This window comes from Dermacentor silvarum, chromosome 8 (genome assembly GCF_013339745.2).
Source record: "Dermacentor silvarum isolate Dsil-2018 chromosome 8, BIME_Dsil_1.4, whole genome shotgun sequence".
Classification (NCBI taxonomy): Eukaryota; Metazoa; Arthropoda; class Arachnida; order Ixodida; family Ixodidae; genus Dermacentor; species Dermacentor silvarum.
Genome location: NC_051161.1, coordinates 114,409,597 through 114,425,130, shown reverse-complemented (window position 1 = coordinate 114,425,130; position 15,534 = coordinate 114,409,597). Strand labels below are relative to the sequence as shown.

At 44.2% G+C, this 15,534-nt stretch overlaps 1 pseudogene; it reads left to right on the top strand.

Moving 5' to 3' along the window:
- The first annotated feature begins 9,153 nt into the window (after positions 1-9,153).
- The window catches only part of LOC119462355 (glutamate receptor ionotropic, kainate 2-like), a 109,718-nt pseudogene continuing 103,337 nt past the window's right edge, over positions 9,154-15,534 (top strand).

Below are 15,534 nucleotides of genomic sequence, written 5' to 3'. Positions count from 1 at the left end.
GCAGGCATAGTAGTTTGCAAACCGTTTAAACAAACCCTACATTATTATCAGTATGAGCCCATTGCACTGTTGACTTGTGTAAATAATCGCGAAAGCTATGAGGATTTCAAACCTAACTATATAGGATTATTATCGGACTGTTTGTGAGCGAAAACTGTGGGGATGAGTAGGCACACATGTTGTTATTAAAAAAACAGAAAGCTGTTAAAGTGGTAAGTTGACGCAGTATGAACAAAAAAAAAGTTTACGAAGACTCTTCTCACTCATGCATTCCCTGAGCTATAGGTTCTGTGAGCAATAGCCCGAAAATTGCTCTAAGTACTTAAAATACGTGAAAAGCACCCGCCCGTACTTGAAAACCGCTAAGTCTGTAATCTCCGAAAAATTGCGGCCAGTTAGCTCGCAGCTGTCCGTTCTTGTTGATTTTTTGTGACTGTGCCACAACTCACGGTCATTGCCGATTCAGTGAAGCTGTTCGACTCCTGCAAGTGCCCAGGTGCACAGAGCGTTACTACCACGTATTTGAAATTTGCTACAGTCGTTCCCGAAGGGGTTGTTTTATATATCGTTCAACTATTTATTAATAAATAGGTTTTCTTGAGAGAAAATTTATTATTTGGTTCCACATGCACATTCACTTACGAAGCTCCAAGCATAAAAATACCGTGAGAGGTCGCCAGTCATCGGGCGCGCATCATGTACTGCATTTCTGGCATTGCGCGTTCGTGTTTTCTTAAATAGTAAAGACAGGATGAAGCACGTGTTGCACCTCCCACGGCCATGACAGATGCCAAAAAATTATTAGGTAAAGCGTGATAGAAAAAAAAACTTGTTCTAGATGTTTTAGAAAAATAAAACATGCTCGGTTAATGCAAAAATAACTACGGCGTTCTCGTCACAATAAAAGGTTGAAACTGCAACGCAGCCAACTGTGCCAAGCCTGAATAAACGTCAATCAGCTATCCCAAAACGTTTTAGGTTTCTGGCGCACCGGTCTATCAATTCACTGCCAGTTGTCACTGCCCGTTACCACTGTAGCAGACTCAATATAAATAATTTGCTTCGAAGGCATCAAAATATAAAAAAAAATTAATAAAATGCCGCTATGTGTGGAAACAAACTCTCAATGTTCTCTACTAAAATAAAGTTTAAATATAGAAGCGTAATATCTATGTGTGTGGGAGTAATCGCCTTTATAAATGGTCATTGAACAAGCGATGCTGTTAAGGATGCAGGGAAAGTTGGATTGTTCCTCGCAGCTAAAGTGCGTTGGTCTGACGCGCCTAAATTTTAAAGGCTGAGTGCGAGACCACGAACATAATGCTTCGTCTCAAATCACTATACTGGCAAATACAATGACAAACCAAAGTATCACCAGTGGAAAGTATTGATCTATCATGGTGCTTGGTTGTAAAAGTACTTGACAGCTTGACAGCTGCAGGTAACCTCGAGCTTCCTGTTTGCATAAACACTTTGAAGAAGAAGTATGCGATGAGATAATGAAAGAAATACCATCCGGGTCCAATTTTACGCAAAATTTTCTCAGTCGTTGCAGCCGATGAAAGACTAAATTGTGCACAAAGGAAGGAGGGAAGAAACGACCTGATAATAGAAAAACTATCCCGATAAGATCTTGAAGAACCTGAGCGACAAAGACTGAATAGGCCATCCCACGCTGCTATTTTCTGCGTATTTCACTTCGGTCGCGTTACAGTGACGTGGTTAATCATTAAATTCATATTCCCTCGGACCTTCATGGTGGGAATCCCATGTAAAGAATTCCGAGCTATCGCACTGGTATTCGAATACGAAGCTTACACATTCGGTGAAAAGCTTCCGAAGCTTTCATTACCATTGGCAAAGACGTCGCTGTTGACAACTTTATTTAATTATAGAGCAGGCCACTCGATATTGACTCCTACTCCCCAGACCTTTTCGCTGCAACAAATCACGAAGTTCAGAAAGCTTTATTGTCTGTCTCTTTTTACAACTCTAGAGAAAAATGTTTCAGCCTTTGATCCTCACGCCCCGCGTAAAAGAATTGGAAGTAAACGAGGGCACAGTTATTGGGTTCCTTTGTCTGTCGATGTATGTAGGGAGCCTCTGCCGCGGCGCGGCAACCAAGACTTCTACGACCTGCCCCCCCCCCCCCTCCCTCCCCCTCTATCCTTCCCTATAGGGGGCGTTTTCAACTGCCTCTTCAATGCAGACTGGTACCGACGGCCATTGGTTGCTTGAGGCGTGGCTCACGTATAGATGTTTCTTTTCTCCGCTAATTTATTGCCATTTTTTTTCTCGTTCCCCATAACTCCTCCGCGCTACCCTTTCTCCCTACAATCTTCCCTCACGGGGACTGCTCGTTAGCAAAACACTCTCCATTGTCTTCTCGCTTGTACAGGGCGTGCGGTTCGTTTAGCCGCCTCGAACAACCCTTCACCAGCGCACATGAAACAATGTTTTTGTTTCAATCTGACCTCGGCTCTTCGCCATTGTGTAGTTGGAGCCCCCACTTGCGTTGATCGTCAGTGTAATTAGACTACCAGCCTTCGGCCGAGTTTAGGCACTGGCGGCAAGGATTGACGAAATGGTGCTAGAATAGAACCGTGATTTGCAAATGACGACAAATAAAATAATGCCATCCTTCTGCCGTCCCTGGTTGTTGCAGAAAGAACAAAATGATACGACTCTACCAGCGGTGTGATTCGCTTCCTGATAAAAAGCCCGCCTTTCTTCTTATTTTTTTTTTGTAACATATATTATGCATGCACGTGATGTACTCTATGCAACTTACTCCCTGTGGGTTGTAACAACTTCAAGGAAGAATAGGCTTTTAAGTGAAAGCATATTATTTATGTAAGTTTTTCTGGGCAGAATTGTTTGAACCCGAAACAATTAGCACGAATAGAGAATAGGCACAACATAGCAATATTCATTGCTTTGCCAGGCAACTAATAGCTTCCGGAAAATACTTCATGCAAGCCCTAATTCAAAGACATTGTGTTTGTTTCACGTTGTTTCTGTTTCCCAACAATGGTGCTGACATAACCTGCAGAAGCTACTTTCTTAATAAAACTTATCAACTGAATAATTCAAACCGTATTTATCATAGCCAGGTGAAATATCATCAGGAACGATCGTTTAAGTGCATTCTGCTATATAAGAAATGTAGTGACGCCAGTCCACAAACGTCATAACGACTCTTGAAGTTCATTTGCCAATTAACAATGCATATCTATCTTGGCGTCACATTTTGTACCCATGGGCGTATAATAAGCGCTATAGCTCTTAAGTGCCACTACGTCTGGCTTGCTGCCTGTCCGGTCGTGATGCATCCGAACCGATCCCGTCTTGGAACTTCGAGAGTACTATGCGGGCCGGCGGGTGACATTCAACGTCCTCAGCACGAACTTCAAATTTCAAAACACGAGGAACGGCTGCATCAATTCCCGAGCAAAAACATGCGGCCGCTTGACCTTTAGGTATAGCGCTCAATGTGCGACCGTTGTGGCGATCCGGGCTAAACATTTCATTGGACCACGACTGCCTTCACTTTTGTCTTCAATTTCTCAAAAAGCGTTTCAAAATACTAGTTCGAGTTTGCCACACACAATGTACAAAATAGTTTTCACCACCTCGGCCAATGTTTACACGCACAGGTCACAAAACAACCTCTTTAAAACTAGCCACAGAATTGAGCACTTGACGGAGCGAATGTATTTTGATATAGGCTTCAGAATGTTTAAGACCCTCGGGCTGCCATCTGTATGCCATACAGTGAAAACATTTTTTTATAAACAAATTTTACTCTGAAATGCACAAGTAGGCTGCAGGCATGAGTTCGACACAGGCAGCGTTTTACTTAAATTTCGACACGCAGGGAACATGTATATCTCCAGTCAACTAAAGAACATACTTCTTTGATTGTCAATCAAACCTACAAAAACGCGCGATTGGAAGTTTGGTGAGGTCTCAAACACACTGCCGCAACACACCAGGGCAAAAAGAAGTGCATATTCTACGCAAAAGTATACTCGCAAATATGGCTAAATAAATATACAGGAGCAGCATCAAAGCCGGTCACAGCCCCAGGCAACAAACTGTGGTACGTGTGCCACATGCTGGCACTAAGTGGATCCATCAGTCGTGTGGTTTGGTGTCGAATTCCTGGTGCACCTGCAGTAACGGCCACTCCGGTATCAAACACAAAATACTTTATTGCTGGATGTCGTCATAGCTATGCGATCCCATTTAGATACCTGATAATATTGGGAAATTACGCGCCTAATTATTTAATGCTGAAGACGCGAAAGCCAAAACTTTAAACACTGCGTGAAAAACAAGTTCAGTCATGTCGAAATATAAGAGTCCCGTGTCATGTGCAGGCGGCTTGACAATAAGCTGGCTCTTTTTTTTAATGTCATTTTATAAACTGTTATAAATGAATTCGATAGCACGCACCATAATTATAGCAGCAGCACTCGCGCAATTCTTAGGGCCCATTCACACTTGCCACTAGGCGAGGTCGCGCGACCAAGTTAGTCGCGAAGCGACCAGTCGCAAGTAGTCGCAAATGATCGCTTTTCTCGAAATGCGACCGTTTAGGGCCAGTCGCTCACTGCTCGACTTTTCAGTCGCGCGACCGCAGTCGCAGAACAGTTGAACCAATCAGATGCGAAGGAACAGGACGTCCGAATAGGCTGACGCTTATTTTACGTGGCGATGACATTTCAAGCAGACGTGAACGGCATATCGTGAGACATTTCGGTTTAGCGACTCGTCGGTCGCATTTGTCAGTGTGAACATCGTTAGTCTTGAGTAGCTTTCTGGTCGCCAGTCGCAATCGGTCGCGCGACCTCGCCTAGTCGCAAGTGTGAATGGGCCCTAAGTCACCTGAGTAACGCGCACGACCCATTGCTCCATGCTTAGATGCACGATATGTTCAGATGCGAAGGAACAGGACGTCCGAATACGCTGACGCTTATTTACGAGGCGATGACATTTCAAGCAGACGTGAACGGCATATCGTGAGACATGTCGGTTTAGCGACTCGTCGGTCGCATTTGTCAGTGTGAACATCGTTAGTCTTGAGTAGATTTCTGGTCGCCAGTCGCAATCGGTCGCGCGACCTCGCCTAGTCGCAAGTGTGAATGGGCCCTAAGTCACCTGAGTAACGCGCACGACCCTTTGCTCCATGCTTAGATGCACGATGTGGCTGGTTGCGTGATCAAATTTATGAACAGTAACCCCGCTGCGGAGTCGCTTGATGGCCAAAGCTTAGGTGTGTGGCAATAGACTGCTGTCCTCCCGGGTGGTTTTGACACCACAATAATGCAATTCCCATAGGTATTATTACAAAAAGAAAAGAGCCAGGTAGGAAGGTCATAATGACGCTTAGGATCTTTTAATGTCTTCGTAAAGGGAAATTTTCAGTTAGAACGCCCGACGGCTCGGCAGCCACATAAAGGGGAAAATGAACATAGCGTGCAACACTTCCACATCAGTGAGACAATGCATACTACGTGAGTTGTACTAAATATACATTTTTACCTTTTACAAAATTTCGCCATGCGTTATTTCGCAGAAACGTTTCTCGAAGTTTTAACCTTTATTATTTAGCGTTTTATTCAATGCTATTGGTGTACGTACATACTATAAAAAAATAATGGTTTATTTTGAACTTTAGGTCCAGCATACAAACTTAAAAAGAAAAAAAAACTCAGTGCCATTCCACTCTGTGAAGGGGGATGACCAGAGGAACTGTATATAAGGTGATAAACTATATTGAATTAAATAAAGACACGTAGCACATGATTTGTCATTTTCTACAGCCATTATTAATTTGTCACTGAGGTGAGTATAGCTTAGTGGTCGCTATGGAAGAGGGCCATGGGTTATGTAACGATGCTTGAGCGGTGATGGGCGCGAAGGCGGCGGGAGGCGTTAGCAGACTCGCGGCGCCTTCGCGCCCATTCGCGCTTCTGCTCAAGCCGTCGTTCTCCGTAGGCATGCTGTCCTTCCTTCATCTGCCCAATACGCGGCCAACCCATTACACGGCCGGAAAGCAACTGAGATAACGTGCCTATGCAGTGCGTGACGTCACCAGCCAAAGAGACACACTCATTGGCTATTAAACGCAGCTGGGGCATACCGGCGATACGCTTGTGCTTTGTATCGAGGCTACGGCGTTCTTGGTCTACGCGCTCGGTCTACGCACGCAGCGACCCACTGGAAACTAGCGTACAACACCTCCGCTGTAAAACTGGCTGGCGTTATTTGGCGTTACGGTAATTATACAAAACGAACGATGTTCCGAAAACATCTACACACAAAGGAAGTGACATGGAGCATAATTTGTAAATATGCTACATCAAATGGGGGAGCAGCATTCATATTGCTTTCATGTAATCTTATTGTATCGCTAAATTACAATTTATATGTGGAAGGTATGTCGCTTCTTTCATTGCACACGTTTTCATCTTAAATTTTTTATTGATGTCATCTCAAAAATAAGAAAAAAAAGAAACAGTTGAAATGTAGGTAAATTAACTCTAAAAAGAGATGGAGGTGGTTATATTTACGGTGTTACGGGTTTTTTACTATGTTTAGGACTCACGAGTGCAAAATAAACTACTTGCGGTGGCGCACGTACTCATTTCCAATATGCCAGTGGACCTTGAAAAGAGTAATTGTTAATTGTGCAGACATAAGAAGAAAAGAAAGACCTCGTTGGATGGGGTCATCAGGAGGGGCACAGAGTGTGCCTTCTCGAGTGAACACAATACAGAGAAAAATATTGGTGGACGAAAAATTAGCAGTCGCGAAAACATGTAAACACTATACAAAGGAAAATGAAGCGGCTAGCAATTGTCTCAAGACAGGGACACCGCGCCCTCTCGCAGGAAATTGAATGGATGGGAGGGGAGAGGGGAGGAACAACGAAAAAAAAATTACACAGCACAATACGTCACATACAGATAAAGTATGAACACTGTGGACGGAAATTGTGTCCAACAGTTAACAGTTGTTCTAGTCCAGCGTTGTTAGCGTCAGCGGCAAAATAACAGCTAATAAGTTGATCGCTTTCGGAATGCAGTCAGCATAATCAATCTATATCACTGGGTTGTTGTGTGCAGTTGTTCATCATTATCACCGGCCTACTTATTTAAACTGTTGGACACAGTGGTTAAATACGTGCAACTGACATCTTGTGGGGCAGTCCGACTTGACTCGGGAAATCCGTTGATTCGGGAAAATTTGACAAGATGAGGCCAGAATAATGATTTGAAAGGCGCGGGCGCGATGAGAATTCCCACGAGCTTCGCCAAGAATCCTGTAGATGGCGCCACGGAAGCCACCACGGAAATCTTGCGCGGCGATTTGCACGTGGGAACGCGACAACATCGCCTGTGTTCGTTCCTCAGTCTCTGCCTCGTTCACTTTCTACAGAGGACCTGCGCCACCTCTCTCTCCCTGTCGGTCTCTTTCTCCCTATCTATCTCTCTATCTCTGGCGCTCAGCCGTGCTCCCTAAAGGGCTGCAGAAAATAGCGCCTCTACCTCTCCGGAATCTCTCTCTCACGAGGACGCCTTGTCTGGGAGCTACGCCCGCAAACTTCTCCTTCCTTGCTCCCCTTCTTTCCATATATCCCTCACTCCTCCCGAAAAAGGCGTTCTCTCCCTAACCCTCTCTGCCACTATAAGGGCCGCGGCGCTCAGTCGGCATGCGGCTGCATTTGCGGGACGTCGCTCTTGCTCTCGAGGGCGCGTAAATAGAGAACGGGAAGTTGGGAAAGCCATCTGCTCGGCGGCAGGGGGATTCTTGTACGGAGAAAAAACTTCGCTCCACGCGCTTTGTTTCATGCATCTTGGATTCGCTTTGAGTCATCGGCACACAATATTTGTACTAACCTGAGAGTCGGTATTACGTCGGCCGTCTGCTACGGCTTTGTATGGAACCTGGGCAACCAGAGATAATAGAAAACTGTCGGCCGTTTGACATCTTCGCGGGAGTGGTGACGTGTTGTGACAGTGGCCAGCGCTGATCGCCCATGAAGGAACATTGCCACGGAACTGTGTTGCACGTGATTGGACCGATGTGTGTGTTGCGCGTTCTGGCTAGCGAAAGTGACGTCGAATTTCGCTGGCGGTGCATTTCTTCCGGATCCGGTGTGCACTGATCTCCTGGGACTGCGTGTGGTCTTGTATACATTATCGAAGAGTGCCGTGACATCTCTAATAATGGCCCCCTGAAAACACAAGCTTTTTTAGGGTATCTGCAGACAATGAAGGAGTGAAAATAATTAATCATTCTAAAAATTCTTCTATCGCTCATTGTTTGCGTCAGGAACATCTGTATTGATAGTATAGCTTTGGTAGCTCTGGGTTTTGATATATTTACACCAAGAGGAAGCTTCGCAAGGAAGAATCGCATTCCAGACCTTCATTAGATAATTAAAGCTGCGATAATTTTCTAATATTTTCTTTCCAATTTTATCTAAAGGCGTAGCGGAGCCAGAGAAAAACGATGAAAAACAGCTTAAATCTTGCCGCAAGGTGAGATTTCCCGCAGCTTTTAGAATCGTGTCATATTTCTGCAATCTTCTCAAGTTTGACTGCTACGTCAAAAAATGAGAATGTAGTAAATACCGCTTTGGGGTTAAACTGCATATATCATCAGAAACTTTATGCTTTAAAGTACTGTGTGCAGCTTGGACTCATATAGCTCGAGACAATCGAGAAAGAACGAAATAAACGATTCCAGTTTGAAGCACTTCTCGATTGTCAGACTTGAAGCGCAGCGGGAAGCAATATCGCAAGACGTGAACGTGTACCTGCGCACGGGATTTCCAGGAAAGAAGTTCCCGTTGGCAAGTCTTGGTTTCAAATTTCCTCTCGTTTATGCTTTTCCGCACGCTTCCAAGACCGAGTAGGGACCTTGGCTATAGAGGAGCCGTTGAAAGAGGCCTTGGTCTGTTTCGCTCACAAATGCTAAGCTTGAACATGACGCCCTAGTCACGTCTTTCACCGCCTTATATCTGGGGATATTGGCTGAGGCGGCGATGAAAAGAGGTGCGTGACGTCGGAGGAACAGTTATTTGCACTGACAGTGGGACGAGGCATAGGTACGGCGTCGACTCTGCTTCATCGACGCAAAATGGGCTCGCGGGAACCCTCAACACCATCCGCCAATTGCAGTGAGCGACGGCACCACCTCACGGTTGTCGTCATAGCCATCGCTACAATCGTCGCCAAAGGACGGGGTGCCGGTGGCACGCTACCCAACGTCATTCGAATTGGTGAGTGCAACATTGTTCAATTATGAAATATTCTGTTCGTAACTCTACCCTCCGTTTGAATGCCTAGTTTTTTTTTTTAATTTTTTTTTCTGAGCTGGCAGCTGCGCTAACGAGAGCTCAAAGGGTAACTCGTTGCATTTTTTTGAAAACTCAGTGCACGTCCATTTAATTAGGTGACGCAAAATAAAGAGGTCTCCTTGGAGCTTGTGGGAGTAACTCTAGGCGGACAGCAAGAGAAGACACACGTAATCGTTGAAAGCAGAACGTTAGACGCAATGGTGATATTAGAAAAGCTACTGGTGTTGCACGATCCAGGCATGACGAAGGAAATTGACAGTGGCAGGCTTCCATGAATGGCCGTTCTCCTGAAGAATATCCAGTTAGATTAGTAAACACAATTAACATTTAACCTATTTCTGGTCTTTATTTTATGACCTGTGCAGCACTGCGGAAGGTTAGAGTGAAGACAACAATTCGTTGTACTTCACTGAGTAACGAATGGGAAGGAATGTTGAAGTGGATGAACACTCATAAGCTGGGTAAATTGGGAGAAGCTGGCTACGATGGCATGATATAAGTTTACCCACCCATCTTTTGCTTAATGGTTACCCTGAGGCATAGCTCTTGAAAGACCTGAGACGTCAACATCTTGAACGCGCTTTATTCCTGCAACAATTCGCGTAGGACTGCTGATTCTTGATCACATAATAATAGTCAAAGCGAATTATTAGTTTACGCAGGAAGGCGACATTGCAACGCAGTTCTTGGGTCCTCCTGATTTCGAAGGTAGCGCTATCGACCAGTAAACTGAAGTCATGGTCAGGATATCAAGCGAAACTTGACGTTCTCGCATTTCTTGTTTTTTTCTTTCTTGTTTGCCTGTGACAACTATACAGTGAACTAAGGCCGTAGTTGCAGCAGCGAAGCGCCACTACCAACATGAAAAAAAATTACGTTTCTCTCACTGCGCAGTCACCCTCAATAGTCGCATGTACGTAGATAAGAGTGATCTGAAAAATTCGCAATGCAAGCGGACCTTGTGCCTTGCCTGCTATATAGTCATCAACAGCAACCCGTACCGGAGGGTGCTCTGTGGCACCGATCACAGGGGGTCCTGTCTCTAAAATGGTTGAAGTAGTTCTGGACGCTCGAATGACTGTATGTGAGTGGACGAAACGTTGCTCTGATTATCGTGGTTATCGTCAAAACATACGTTTTAAACGAAAGTTCAAACCTCGGCATTTGCACTTTAAGATACAGTGTGAAATCAGGAGTGATCACCTAAGTACGAATGTAAATAGCCGTCATCAATTAACTACGAATGTTCATGCCGGAAGCACTTTTGTCGATGGGCGCCAAAGATGTCCTTGTCTTTACCTCATCTATACTGTATACGTTCTTCGTTACGCTTTAGCGAAGCTCTGTGCCTATGACCTGGATTATGCCTAATCTCTCTCTCTCTCTCTCTCTATATATATATATATATATATATATATATATATATATATATATATTGGAACTTTGTTGCTATATAGGTACATATTCTCGATATGTACAAATCATAAGAGACTGCTTGTGTGTCAGACTCACGTTTGTAGCTTTCTTGTGTATTTCTGAGTGAGTTTACCTATCAAACGACGTCTTAACCGTTTCGTAAAACTGATGCCAGCTAATGCGTCCTATATATCATAGGCTATTGCAACTTGTGTACCCTCCGTTAAAAGCGAGAAATATGCGGCCATTCTAAAGAGTGAAAACACATGTATATTAGGACCTATGTGTGAGAGTATTCAAGAAGCAATTTTGTTTTTACAGAGGTCCTAATCTGTACATTGTTAAAAAGCACCAAATTGCCCAATTCACCATCTTGACAGCTGTAAGTGGCTGTGGGGCAGCTACCACCTCCCTGATTGCCTGAAAGTTAGAATGAAAGTGTCTGGAATAACACCCGTGGTTTTATTACACCCTCACGGTCTCCGTTTAACTGCTGTTGCAGAGAGCTCATAACTTGACATTACCGTACCCGCGCATTGATCCAGGCCTGCTTTTCGAGACGGTGTGCTGCCGTATCAAGGTGGCCAACGTTAACGACGTGTTCGAACTACTTACTGTTCGTGGAACGGATGAGGCGATTACGGCTGTGAGCCTCTCTAAATATTTCTTCATCTGAACTGTATACGTTCCTCGTTACGCTTCAGCGAAGCTCTGTGCCTAAGACCTGGATTATGCCAAATCTTTTCGGCAGTCGAGATGCAATAAAGAAAATGTATTTGTGGGCCTGCGGCTGAGTTCAACTGACAGGCATTTGTTGTCTTTTTTTTTCTTGTTCATTGCCTTTACGACGTGGAGCAGCAGAGCGGTCTAATATGGAAGACGTAGTCCAACAGCTTGGATTACTATTGACCATCTGGGGAGTTTATTGTGCACCTAAATCTACACACAAAACTGATTTTGCCTTCTGCGCCCATCGGGCCACGATTGTAACAAATTTAACAGGCAACTCGCGCCCAAGCCGCCGTCGTAGCTTAGTGTCTATGCCGTGCTGCCGCTCAGTTCGAGGTCGCGGATTCGATCCCGTGCGCGACGTCCACATTTTGATGTAGGTGCTATGCAAAAACGCCCGCATACCGTGATTTGGGCGTGCATTATAGAACCTCAGATGGTCAACATTACTTCAGGGCCCTGCACTACGACATGCCTCATAATGATATCGTGGTTTTGGCACGTAAAACCGCAGAATTTAGTTAGGTTTAACCCCGCACCTCGTGGCCTAATTTCAGTACGAAACTATAAGTACATATTTTCTTTATTCGAATACGATGTACAGTGGAGAGAAAGGGAGAGAGAACACGTTAAAGCAAACACGGTTTTTCACTTAACCGGGTTTGCTTTAACGTGTTCTCTCTCCCTTTCTCTCCACTGTACATTGTATAATTTCTGCAGCCGCCACTGACAGCGAAACTCTCGGATCCACGCACATTCTATCAGTTTATATTGTGTGCCGCACTTTTTGATACTCGTTTTGTAGAATGTTAATCCTATTGACACGTGTACATGTTTATTTATCTTACATGTTTTAGGCCGTCACTACTACGTGACACTATTTATTGATCTTATCCACAGAGGAGTAAAAAAAGTACAGGATTTGTAGTAACCAAGCTGGCATGCCTTGTGCCATGAAGTAAACTTACTTCGTCCCTTTCAAGATCAACAGAAACTTCACTACATTGTTTTTACGGCCAACAATTCATAGTGGTAGGAACACTCAAGCCCTAGTTCAATGAGCCACTTGTGGCTTAAGCTTACTGCGAGCCGTAATGACGGCCTGCAATGTCTACACCAGTTGTTACGTTTTAAGACATATTTTAGCAGTAACTTTATGGCTGTAAACCAAATAGATTTGTTAGAAATCGTCCATTCATGAGCATCACAGGGAAGTGTCATAATAATAGCAAATAAGCTTTAGTTTATGAAATAGTAGCCGCCTACGGCCTTGTATGCACAAAGAAACAATGTTTCAAGGTTTCCACCTGGCCCGTTTTTCACCGACACAGCCGGTTTTTCACTCATGGCGCCAGCACCCTGTTCTACTCCATGTGGTACCTCATGTTATGGTTTTTATCAGCTCACCGAATGGGCACATTGTAAGCTGCATCGCAAGCGCATTCTCCGGTGTTCATACGTAACATACAACTCAATCGACGCAAGCGAATTCATTTCCAATTCCCTAAAGCTTTAATTGTTTAATAGTTCGTAGTTACTATTTAAGAATCTTTACAAATAAGGTTGCAACACTTAAGCATGAATATTTTTAATTGTTAGATAATGACTTGAAATCAAATTCAATCATTCAGTTTGTACTCGGCATGTCGCCCATTTATTTTGTTTTGTTCTTGTTCGAATTTGTGCCTACATGCAGTAACTTTCACAAAAAGCGCGCCCTCCCTTTTTCATATACGGTGCCTGTTTTTTTTTTTCGGGGCAAAAGTGTTAACTCTAAATGCATTTGCGCGCCAACTTAGACATCTTGCACACAGCAAACTCGAACACTCCGTAATTCCTAACCTGCCGCTTCAAACCTGATACGGGTTAGTGAGCGCTAATCGATACGGAACTGCTGCACGGCACACTGTGTGAAAGCACTGATCACTTCTTAGAGCTAGAGGAGCCGATGTTTGCTCCCAAGATCGATCCTTCCGCTTACCAGTGAGCGTTAGGTCAAGACTGCAGTGGACGCGTCGGACTTGGCAAGTGCATCGCAGTCAGCAATGGCGGTAATCGACTGACATCGTGAAATAATCAATAAACATGAGAGCATGTTCGAAAACGAGCACGACCCTAGTTGAGAACCAATCAATCAACAACTTATGCAATTGTTTATTATACGCGTGATGAAAACAAAGAAAAGGAAAGGAGATAGCGACCACAAAATACTTAGTTTTGGCTAATGTTTCGGTTCCCACACGGGAGCCTTGTTAACAAATGAGAATAAAAGCGACGATAACACAGGTGCTTGAGTATGCCGTATGACGTGTCAGAGGCGCCTAGTGTACAACGGTGGCAAATTTCATCGCTTCTATTAAGAGTGTCCGTCATAGTTTCAGTATGAAGCGACTCTGAATGAAGCCGCATGTTTCAATTCTTTTCTTTGGTAATCACAGGATTCCTCGCTGACTTATCCGTGTGATATTTCTGTTGCATATCTAGTTTCCTTTCAGTCATTTTTCTGTATAATGGTTTGCTATGGGCGTGTAAGAGCACTAAAAAAATCAGTGTGGTAGGTCTGTAGCAGCCACGTGAAGAATACAAATCGGATTTGTCATTTTCAGTCTATTGATGTTATTCACCATGCAGCGCATGAGGGTCTAATTCTAGTTGCCAAAAAATTTCTCCAATTGCTCTACAGTGCTCCGAACACCACTCTCGGCTCCTTTAAATGTCAAATGTGATATGAAAACAGAATCGACAGACCAAACAACTCTTTCTAAACCATTTCCTTTATGCGGAATAATGCCTTCAAAAAGTATATGCGACGAAGCCAAGTGTACACTTTGAGTCGCAGCTTGATTTATCGACCCGGCGGCTTCAATGCACGACACGCCTTTTTAGCATTTTTTGATGCCGACAAACATTTACCCTGTAGAAAAGAGAAGGCAATCCGGATGCTACAAGAAAAACTGTATGGCTCTGGAAAAGGACGCAAGAAGAAAGAGAATCTTAAAGAGCAACCTAAAAAAGAAGTTACCCCGAAAGAAACCCGGAGTGTAAAGGAACAATGTCGGGTTCCCAGTCTGCTAAACCAGGCAAAAAGCAAAAGTTGGCCGCTAGGGCTCCATTGCTTTACCCAGGTACTTTAAAATTCCCCGACCTGGTATACTTCGGTGCCATTTAGATGCTGGTTTTGAATTTGCGAGTTAGTTATATGCGCTGTAGCTTTAAATTCTTTTGTAGTTTTTCATATTTAAATCTGAATGTGTAAGCCCGTGTGAAGATTGCGGCCATACAAGATATTGTAATGCATGCGCATTGATGCTGTCCTTTTTCTCTGCCTGTCTTGACCGTATAAACATAAATAAATAATAACTTACACGAACACGTACAGAGAGAAATGAACCCATCTGTTGTGTTGTGTGAGTGCAGCGTTCTCACGAATAAAGAAGACTAAATGAGCACAAAAAGTCGTCACAGCGGTGCACATGGATTATTACTCGCAAGATTTGAAAGTCGAGGAGTTGGCGTGCAGGCAATAAATAAAGAGAGGTAGCCCGAAACTTCGAATTGTGGAAGCTATCCGGCAACGGAAAGTTGCTTACATGCAACACTTGCCTCCCATGACATCCTCTGAGCAGCGTATATGAACCGCGGTTCAGCCGAAACAACCGAATGGCCCAAGTAACAGCTGAGGAAAACCGCTGTGGTGGCGTAGGGGCTTTGGTGGGGCGGTGCTAAGCCCAAGGCTGTGGGATCAAAACCCTGGCCGTGGTAGCCGCATTTCGATAGAGGCGAAATGCAATAACACCCGTGTATTATGAATTGAATGCACGCTAAAGAACCCGAGCTGTTGAAAATTAAACAGCAGTCCAGCACTACGGCGAGTGTGACAATCATACAGTAGTTTTGGCACGTAAAACCCCAAAATCTTATTTTTTTAACAGCTGAGGAAGCTGAAACGTCCTTGTTGGTAAATTTGCGCGCCTAGAAGGAAGAAAGCTGGGTAGGCTTTTCTCACAAGCTCGCTA